We start from the raw sequence: 11500 nt of genomic DNA, 5'->3' as shown, positions 1-11500 counted from the left end.
GGAGGAAAGCACAAGATGATATGGAAGCACAGAGAAGGCAACATACCTGGTCTGAGGGAGTCAGGGAAGCTTCTGGAGGAAGTGTGGTGTAAACCAAGAACTGAGTTATGCATGGGAGATAGCCATAAGAAGGTGGGCCTTTCTATGTGCAATAAACCTCCATTTTCGAAGGTCACCTGTGCATGACCTTGGGTCTTTAAGGACTTTTTCCCTAGTTGACTAGTTCAGAGTCTAGAGCTTAGTGGCCTTAGTGGATAAATCTTTGATGTAGAGAAACTCTGATCCTAGCTTCCCACCCTGCCTCCAGCCTGTGTGTTGGATGTGATTAGAAAGTATGGAGGGGTGCCCACAGGCAGTCATTTTAGAGAAGTCAGAAAAAGACAGTGGGTAGCTTGGACCCTTCTCAGACCTGTATGCACAGAACTTCAGGGAAGGACTAGATCTTAGAATATGGAAAAGACAGTGGCACATTCCCAGAAGTTGAACAACTCTTTCTAAATTAACCCTGCCCTTTACTAGCCGTGCACTTAGGTACAAGATGAACCACAACCTCAATTTTTTCAATCCCTGCCCTTACACAAAAGCTTAATTCAAAACTCCTCTCTTCTCCAAGGTAGAATAAATACTTCTTTCTTCCTGTATGCCCATAGCACATTTTCTCTGTTCTCTAACATCATAGCTTTCTGTTGGTGGATTGGTGGGGGTGGCCTCTGGGTGTCTCCAAAACCCTGAGTAGGTTGAGCACCCCTAGAAAGCAAGACCCACTTTTTTCTTCAGGTCCTCGTACACTGTAGGAATTCCAAAAATAATTTTTAAAATGAATTGTTGAGTTGAATTTGACCTACACCACGGCCACCATCCTCCAGACGGTTAACTTGGCTTTTCTGCTTACTGATATTTGGTTAGGAAGGTATCTACAGGTGAAGAGAATGATGGAGAGAATTTGAAACTCTGAGGGTCCAACACGCACATCCCTCCCAAAACTTGGCTGTAGCTCCACATGACATCTATGACAAAAACCTTGGGCTTTGGAGAGTTAACTTCGGTTCTGTTCCATAATCTGTATCTCCTGCTGTGATGTTGTCACAAGGACTACTTTCCTGGATCAGTGTCTTAGGTGACTCTTACCAGAAGAGGTCAAGGGCTATTATAATGGAGTGTGGTGGAGAGCATGCACTCAATAAATACTAGTTCAGTTCTTATTCTTATCTCACAAATCTGAAGACTTGGAATCTCATCGGTGAACTCAAATGGCAGAATAACACGGTTTTGAGCCTTCTCCTTCTTCCTTTTCTCTCTATCCCTCCCCAATACCATGACCCTCTGAAACCTCACTATGAGTAGTTCATTCCTTTGTAAGTAACACAGTCCTATATTAAAAGACATATTCTCTCCCCTGTGGGGAGTACCATTCAGGTCCTATGAACAAGTCTCAAAGATAATTTTTCCTGTTGTTATCAGTATAAAGGCATTGGTCTTGAAGAACATGGAAGGGGTACATTGCTTTGAAAAGGAAGTTCAGATCATAGCACTGGGAATTCAAGTTTCAGCAGGAGGAATATTTGCTTTCTCCAAAACTGTTTAATCTTTGGACCCTAATGTGGGAGCAGGGTAATGGGATGTGTGTGCCCCATACCTCGTGCAAGGACATCCACTGGCTTAGTGCTCCTGACCTCTGTTACCCTTCCTACCTGGGCAATGGAGTGTCTCACTGGGTCCATGACTCTGAGAAGGTAAACTAGATACAGCCCTCTGTCCTCTCTTTGCTGTCGTGAAGGAAGCACACACTCAGCTGGCTTGGCTTCCTGTCATGTGGTGAAACAGGCTTCCAGGGGATTCTTCAGGTCTGCAGGGCCACCTCTGACTCGCTGGCTAAGTTTCTAATTCACTCCAGGAAAGCTGAGTGCCTGCAGATGTAAGTCACATTCTCTGTATCAGCATTTTCCATAATAAGGCTGTATTTTGATAGCCATATAACCTAATCCATATTCAACTCTAAAATGATTGAGAGTTTGGTTGGGAAAGTGGTTCCTTTGGGATTCCCCCACTCTGACATATAAAAATCATCATTCATAATTCCCCCATTGCCTTTAACCATCAAGACACCAAAACCCTAAATGGTTAAGTGGTCAACTTAAGTTTACTAATACACAGCAAAATGTAAATAAAACGCAAAGGGATTTTGAAATAACTTTTCTACTTTCCTTGTATAAAGAACTGGTGAAAGCATTTGGCCAGTTGTGAATAAAAGAACATTTTCTATTTGTCATGGTCCCAATTTCTCTTTATTTGTTGCTCAGGCTCAGCTAGCTTTTGCTAGTTTATCCCTGTAACTTTCATCCTGGGTCAGTTACCCAGGGTGTCTGGTCTTCCTTGATTATTGACATGATGTGAGATTGCAGAACAAAATCTCGGCTTCTGCATACCACTGTTCAAGACGAAAATCTTAAATATGAGCATTTGATGAAAACTCTTTCCCAAAAGGTATTGTCCCTGGAGTGGATGCCCTGTGTTTTTCACATGACCCTGCTCATCTCAGGCTCTGACAATGCTCGATGTCTGCCTTTCTTCCTCTCGAGTCTGGCTGGCACTGTGTTTATAGTCCACTCCTCTTGGCAATAAGAGCAACCGTTTGATTGGGGTCTGGTCTGAAAATGGATTCCTCCTTTGAGCAGAAACTCAGACGCTATTACATCGGCTATAAAAATGATTAAACATGTTTCCCTCTTTCCCAAGCACAGCAGCTGGAGTTTTATTGTTTAACCACTTCATGCCCACGGTAATGGGGTTACAACTTCACCTCCCGGAGCCTCAGATTTTTCATCCTCGAGGAGCCAAATATATGTGCTCTGGCCTTGAGCCCCTGCTGTCCCCTCTCTTCCTTTCTAAGTGAAGCCGATCTCCATGGAAACAATTGAAGACTAATACTCAAAATAGAGAATCATTCATTGCTCTCTGAACAATACAACAAAAATAAAGATTATATTAGGAACGATCTAATACTTACAACAAATTAAGAGGTCTAGTGGCAGAATAGAAGTGGAAAGGAAGAGGCCACCCCTCTAAACATATGCTTGAGCTTCTGAATATAAAAATCATGAAGTCCCGAGACAAACATTTATCAGACAAAGGAGCATCAACTTTCATAAGCCTTGGATTTTGTCACTTAATGAATACTTCCTAGGATCAACTCCTGCCAGACTTCAGGGGTACCTTGGCGCCATCCATATTTATGGTAAAAGGGCTGCAGGTCAAGTTTGTTCTACTGTGACCTGAGGTTCCTCACGAGAGCAGCTGCAGGTAGGTTCTAGCCCGCTCTCATGTTTCGGGTTCTTTGTGCCCCATCACCATTTGAGATTATTTTCTTTCTTCCCCGACTACATTTCCTGGGACCAATCTTCTGAATAGTCTGTTTGGATCACAAGCCACATCCTTGGCTATAGGAGAGAGTAGAGCACCTTGATTTCTAGTTCTACCAACATTTCGCCCAAGAAAGTAAAGGAAATAGACCATTGTTACTAGAAGGGAGGAGAATGGATGCTACAAGACTAGAAGACAATTCCTGTCAGTTACGGAGTGACAGAGAGAGAGAGAACAAACGCAGATGCAGGGAGACTGCATTGAGCCGTGACAGAGGGAAGGGATGGTTCATGGACATAGTGGGGAGTGGCCTGGAATACCTCTGGTTTGTCAACCTGGGAGTGTGAGTTTAGTTAGTAGACTGCACCTGACATCTGAGAGACAGGTACACGGCTGCTGTTAAGTTTATATTTCTTTGATTAATGATGGGTTGACCGTTTGCCATGTATTTATTAATAAGCATAGTTTTGTAAATTTTATTATACTCTTGGCCTATTTTTCGTCTCTGAGTTTTGTCATTTTTCCAATTAATAAATGCTTTTTATTTAATAACGATGGTAACCATTTGTGTAATAGATTTGTAATACTTAATTCATCCAGTTAATGATTTCCTTTTGATTTTCATCTTGTGAAGAAGTTTTAAATTTTTATAACATAAGATCAAGTAATTTTTTTTTCATGCAACTTTCTTGTATTTATACTTGGGAAGTTGGTCTTTTAGATCAGACATATAATAAAGCTATATTTTCTTCTTATTTTATGCTTTTGTGTTATACATTTAGCTCCTTATTCCATATGGAATTTATTTTTTTCTCTTGTGAGTGCTGAGTACTTACAAGTATGTCATTCGCTCATAGTTAGCTAATTGTGGAAATGTCATTTATCAAATAATTTTTCCTCGCTACGAATTTGTGATGTCCTTTATGTCATTAATGAAATTCTTAAATATACTAGAGTTTATTTCTTAGCTATGTATTCTGGTTTCACAACCTATCAATTGTCATTAACTATAGTATTTTTGAATTAGTGATGCTTTCTAATTCATTTAAATAGGAAAAAACTCTCCACATCAGTTGTTCTTATTTTTCCAAAAACTTTTTTAGCACTTGTGCCTGATTGTATTTCCTAAAGAAAGTTGGACTGATGTTTCTCACAAAAATTTATTTTGGAATTTCAATGCGACGTTTGTGTTAATTTGAGATGAACTTACATCTTCCTAGAAACATAATCATAACAGTGCGTAGTATTTAATGAGTACTTTTGAAGTCCAAAAGTGCTACCTAAATATGATCTCATTTAATTCTCAAAATAATCTTGTGGAATAGGTACTATTGTGGGATTCATTTGACAAGTGAAGTCTTGAGAAATTATTTACCTTTCCGAAAATTACATAGCTGATTAGAGGAAGAGTCAGGGCTTAGGCTTAGGTCTGTCTCAAGTACTTGTGTATGAGAGATCCTCCAATTGCTTTGTGTTATTATTTTTTTTTTCTCTTAGGAGAGTTTTATTATTTTGCCCATAGATATTTTGTGGTTTTATTGTTTTGCCTATAAATATTTTGTGCTTTTAAAATGAAGAGTATTCTGGGGCGCCTGGGTGGTTCAGTCGGTTGAGTCTCTGACTTCGTTCGGCCCAGGTCATGACATCGCAGTTTGTGAGTTCAAGCCCCGCTTCGGGCTCTGTGCTGACAGCTCAGAGCCTGGAGCCTGCTTGGGATTCTGTGTCTCCCTCTCTCTCTCTGCCCCTCCCCCTTTTGTGCTCTCTCTCTCTCTCTCTCAAAAATAAACATTAACAAATTAAAATAAATAAAATTAAATTAAGACTGTTTCTAGATATTTTATTTGTACTTTCACTTTTGTTTATTCTATTTCTCTATGGCTATTTGTGACATATCTAAATAGTGCTCATTTTTGTATTTCTAGTGTACCTGGCCAACTTACCAATCTGTTTAAAATGCTTTCAGCTGCTTGCCTTGGATTTTCACCAGCAAAGGGTGATCATATTGATATTAGTAAGATGGCAACACTTTCCAAATTGATCTACAGATTCAACATGATCCTCATCAAAATTCCAGCTAGTTTCCTTACACAAATGACAAGCTAATTCTAAAATTCATATGGAATTGCAAAGGATCCGGAATATCTAAAACAATTGTATAAAAGGAAAACAAAATTGGAGAAAACACATTCCCTGATATCAAAACTTACTACAAAGATAAAATAATCAAGATAGTGTGGTGCTGGCAGAAAAACAGGCATACAGATTAATGATATAGAATTGAGAATTCAGAAGGAAAAAAAAAAACACCGCTTACATTTCTGGCTAATTGATTTTCAAGAAGGATGCCAAGATAATTCAACGAAGGAAGGAATAGTCTTTCTAACAAATGGTGCTAGGACGACTGGATATCTACATGCACAAGAATGAAGAACTTAGACTCTCATACTGTGCACAGAACTAATTCAAAATGGATGACAGCCCTAAATGTAAAAGCCAGAAGGATAAAACTCTTAGAAGAAAACATAGGCATAAATCTTCATGATCTTGGACTAGATAATAATTTCAATACCATCAGCCATTAGAGGAATTCAAATTGAAACCACAATGAGATAACACTTGACACTCACAAGGATGGCTATAATCAAAAAGATAGACAATAATTAATGTTGGTGAGGATGTGGAGAAATCGGAACCCTCATACATTGCTAGCGGCAATGTAAAATGGTGTAGGCACTTTGGAAAACAGTCTGAAAGTTTCTCAAAGATTAAACATAGCATTACTGTATGACCCAGTGATTCTACTCCTAAGTATATACCCAAGAGAAATTAAACCTATATCCACCTAAAAATTTTGTACACATATGGGTATAGTGACATTATTCACAATAGCCTGAAGTAAAAACAACCCAAATGTTCATCAATTAATGAATGGTTCATGAATATGTACATCCATTAAGTGGAATATGGCAATAAAGAGAATAAAGCACTGATACATGCTACAACATGGATGAACCTTGAAAACATCATTCTATATGAAAGAAATCAGTCACAAAAGACCACAGATTATATGATTCCACTTTCATGAAATGTCCAGAAGAGGTAGGTTTATAGAGATAGAAAGTGGATTAGTGGTTGCCTAGGGCTTGTGATGGGCTGGCTGTGGGAAAAGCGGAGTGACTGCTTATGGGTATGGGGTTTTGGCAGAGTATGATGAAAGTGTTCTAAAATTGATTGCAGTTATGGTGGCTCAATTCTGTGAATGCACTAAAAAACACTGAACCGTATATTTTAAATAGATACATTATACGTTTTGTAAATTATATTTCAGTAAAGCTGTTGTAAAAAATAATTCTGTATTTTTTTTCTGATAGACACATCTATCACTTTCTGTCTTGTTATGAAACGTCAGAGACCCAGCAAATATCACACATGGAAACATGTGCTTTCATGAATGCTGGGCCTGGACACTTAATGATAACCTTCTAGGTAACCTTCTAGGACTGGACCCTGCTAGACTTTAGTGGACCTGGGTTGCCATTTTGTTTGATTAGACAAAACTTTTAAAATGGCTAACTTTCTTATATTCTTACTATGTGCCTCTCACCTTTTCAGGTATTTTCTTCTACCTATGTTACTTCATTCAATTTCTCAATAATTGTCCTCATTTTAATATGTAAATAAATTGAAAAATATTGAATAAACACAATGGGAAAAATAACAGTGAGAGTGTTAATTCTTATAAAAACTTGAGGGACCCTCAAACACTGTCACCAGATGGAAATTATTAGTTTCAAAGTGTATCATTCTCAAACAACAAAGAATGAATATTAAAGAGTCAAGCTTCAATTCAGAGAATCCCAAAAGCCCAGGGAAATAAAGGTTAGAAAAACAAAATAGAAAATACTCCTAAAAATAACAACAGAAATTAATTAATTCTTATATCAGTTTGAAGTGAACTTAAATCTCTGAAGAAAAATCATTATAGTGCTTTCAAAAGCACTCTGGTGTCCTATAGTTACACCTAAACTATATAAACTATTACAGAATCCAGAAAAGATAGGGCACTTTCAAGCTCATTCTATGCAGATGGCATAATTCTGATGGCATAATGGAGTAAAAATAGAACAAAGGAAGAAAACAATAGCCTAGTTCCACTCTGAACACAGACCTATGCAGCATAAATGAAATAATAACAAATATCATGTAACAGCATATTAAGAGAATAATCTACCATGACCAAGTAGAGTTTAACCTAGTGAAGTTAGGAAATAAATCCACAACATATATCTCACTAATAGCACAACAGGGAAAAGTAAACTTGATGATGTCTTTAGTTGACAAAATGGCATTTGCTGAAATTTAACTTCTCTTGGTGACTGAGTGACAAGGATTAGAAAATCTGAAAATATTGTCTACATATCATAGGATTGACAGCATTATGTTAAATGAAGAAACACATAAGAATCAATTTCGTTGAAACCAAGATTAATACAAAAATGCCTGTAATCACCATCACTATTTAACACAGTTTACATTTTAGCCAGTGCATTAAGCAAAGTAATGAAAACAGAAGATACATCTATTGGAAAGATAGAAAATTTTCAATATTCACAGGCAAATTGGTTATACACTTTAAAAAGCACAAGAGAATGAAATGAAAAACTATTAGAATTAATGAGAAGATTCAGTAAAGTTGTCCAATGAAGACATCAGTGTACAAAAATCATAGCAATAACCAGAAAATAGAATAGGAAAAAATACCATAGGTTTTTATGAGCAATGGTTTCAACTTTCTTATTTCAAGATAGCATGTGCGTATTAATTTTATTTTTTCCATGATCCAATTGTTATTTGGGAGAACATCTTAAATTTTTAAATGTCTGGTTAAGAACATTTTGTCTACATTTCTGTTAAACATTTGTGTCATTATATTGTGATCAAAGTAGGCAAACTATATAGTTACTACACTGGAAAAATGCCTTAAGGCTTTTTTTTTTTTTGGACTTATTGTTTGGAAAGTTTTTGCGTATATTACATCAAAACGTGGCATACTTGTTAATTATCTGTCTAAAGATAAATATGTGTCTATTATTTCAACCTAATTACATTATTTAATATTCTATTGTGCGGTATTCAAATTCCTGAATTCTAACAGTCTTTATATTTTAATGCTATGTTACTTGTAATATAGTGGCACTTTTAATCAATATAAAATTTACAATTTTTAAGACAGATTTTAACTTGTCTAAAATTAATATTTTTTAAAACGTCTAAATAATCTCTACACCCAACGTAAGGTATGAACCTACAACTTGGACATCAAGAGTCTCACGATCCACCAATGAGCCAGCCAAGTGTCCCTAAAATTAATATTTTAACTCTCGATTTCTTTTTGTTTATGTGTAACTCATAAATCATTTCCCAGCCTTTTCATTGTCATTGTGGGTCACTTTTACTTTCATGCATCTTTTCTTTATTGCTGGGCATCGATTCTTTCTGTCTCAGTCTCTCTTTTGTGGCTTGCCTTTTAACAGAGTTTAAATTTGTTAAGCTTGTTATCATAACTCTTAACCCTGACCTTGTTTACATTGTCTTGTCTTTTCTAATTTTTATATGTTCTTGAAATTCACTTTATGTCTTTTACCCTAAAAATATTAATAATTCATAATGATAATTGATTTCTTCATATGTGTTACATCTTACATATCATATCACATTTAATTCACAATATAACCTTTTGAGTCGGAACTATTAAACAGGTTTCTTTTACAGAGAAGGCACAGGGAGTCAGAGAAGGCGACTAATTTGCCCCAGGTCACGGAGCCAATAAGTGTCAAGATCAGGGTATGGACACAGGTCTAACTCTCTCTGGAGTTCAGACGCTTCACAATTCAATATTGTCTACCGAATGTGTGTATTGACAAAACAAAACGAAACCATCTTTACAGTCTTGGTGTTTAGAGAAGAGAGGTATTTCTAAATTCCTATTTTAATGATTTGCTGTTTTCTTCTACTGCTTTTGTTGTCTTACGTTGAAGTCTTTAATTCACCTGAAATTTTTACATGTGGACTAAAGTAAGATAATCATTTTGAAATGTATAGCCAATCAATTAACTGATATTTAATCCCATCCTTTTCTCATAAATGTAAAATACCCCGAATTCAGATATATGTGTTGATGTGTTTCTGAGCTCCCCTGGTGCGTCCACCTCTAGGCTCATTTACGCTCCGCTTTGGGATATCTTAGGGTCAGGCTCCCCTCATCGCTCTTCATTTTGAAAAATGTTTTGGACAGTGCCTTCTGTATTTGGTTTTGATGGTTGTAACATCAGTTGTCCTCTGGTTCAAGGGCAGTGGTTAGAAGTCATGTTAAACTGGGAGTCATTTTAAATCAGAAGTTATCCAGGAACCTCTTTCCTAGGACTATGAAGCAAGAATTAGTCTGGTTCTTTAAAATGTGGAGCCAACCTTGTGCACATATTGAAAGGAAGTAAAGAATGAAGGATGTCGGTGGTCTCAATGGCTAGGGAGATTAAATTTGCTAGTGGAGACAATTTACTCTCTTTTAAAGAATAATGTGTTCTCACTTCCTTACACCATACGCAAAAATAAGTTCAAAATGGATGAAAGACCTAAATGTAAAACAGAAAACCATCAAGATTCTAGAGGGGAAAACCGGAACAATCTCTTTGACCTCAGCCACAGCAACTTCTTACTAGACATGTCTCCAGAAGCAAAAGAAACAGGCAAAAGTGAACTATTAGGGCCTCCTCAAGATAAAAAGCTTCTGTACAGTGAAGGAAACAATCAACAAAATTAAAAGGCAACCGATGGAATGGAGAAGATATTTGCAAATGACATATCTAATAAAGGGTTAGTATCCGAAATCTATAAAGAACTTATCAAACTCAACACCCAAAAACTAAATCACCCAGTGAAGAAATGGGCAGAAGACATGAGCAGACACTTTTCCAAAGAAGTCATCCAGATGGCTAATAGACACATGAAAAGATGCTCAACATCACTCATCATCAAAACCACAACGAGATACCACCTCACACCTGTCAGGGTGGCTAAAACTAACAACTCCGGAATCAACAGATGTTGACGAGGAAGGGGAGAAAGAGGAACCCTTTTGCACCGTTGGTGACAATGCAAACTGGTGCAGCTGCTCTGGAAAACAGTATGGAGGGTTCCTCAAAAAATTAAAAATAGAACTACCCTATGATCCAGCAATTGCACTACTAGGTATTTATCCAAAGGATACAAAAATGCTGATCCAAAGGGGCACACACACCCCAATGTGTATAGCAGAGCTATCAACCATAGCCAAACTGTGGAAAGACCCCCAAATGTCCATCAACTGATATGAATGGATAAAGACGATGTGGTATATATGTACAATGGAATATACTTGGTCAAAAAGAATTAAATCTTTCCATTTGCAACAACATGGATGAGACTAGAGTGAATTATGTTAAGCAAAATAAGTCAAAGAAAGATATGATTTCACCCATATGTGGAATTTAAAAAACACAACAGATGAACATAGGGGACGGGAAGGAAAAATAAAATAAGATAAAAACAGAGAGGGAGGCAAACCATAAGAGACTCTTAAACACAGAGAACAAACTGAGGGTTGCTGAAGGGGAGGTGGGTGGGGCGACAGGCTAACTGGGTGATAAGCATTACCGAGGGAACTTGTTGGGATGAGCACAGGGTGTTATATGTAAGTGATGAATCACTGGGTTCTACTGCTGAAAACAATGCTACACTGTATGTTGACTAACTTGAAATCAAGTTAAAAATAAAATAAAAAGTACTGTGTCCTTTCATTAAAAATGATAGCCTGGGGATTACTGCCACCTCATTGTCGGAGTTCTGCAGTGAGAGGTAAGCAACATTCTGTCACTCTTGGGTGGTGGTATTGTGTAGAGGGTTGAGTTAGAGAAGGGCCCACCCTGGAGATGCCTCCCCCCACCCCACACAACTTTCTTTTCTAATTATTTGTAAAGAATCTCCCAAAGTGCACTTGGCAAATGCAAACTGCCCAAACCCAGTTGCAGAAGTAACTGGATTGAGCGCAAAGGGGCCATAGATATTGCTAACTGCTTTCTGGACTTCAGCAAAACTACAGGCC

The sequence above is a fragment of the Lynx canadensis genome, chromosome B1, assembly GCF_007474595.2.
Source record: "Lynx canadensis isolate LIC74 chromosome B1, mLynCan4.pri.v2, whole genome shotgun sequence".
NCBI lineage: Eukaryota > Metazoa > Chordata > Mammalia > Carnivora > Felidae > Lynx > Lynx canadensis.
Note: the sequence above shows the minus strand (reverse complement) of the source record.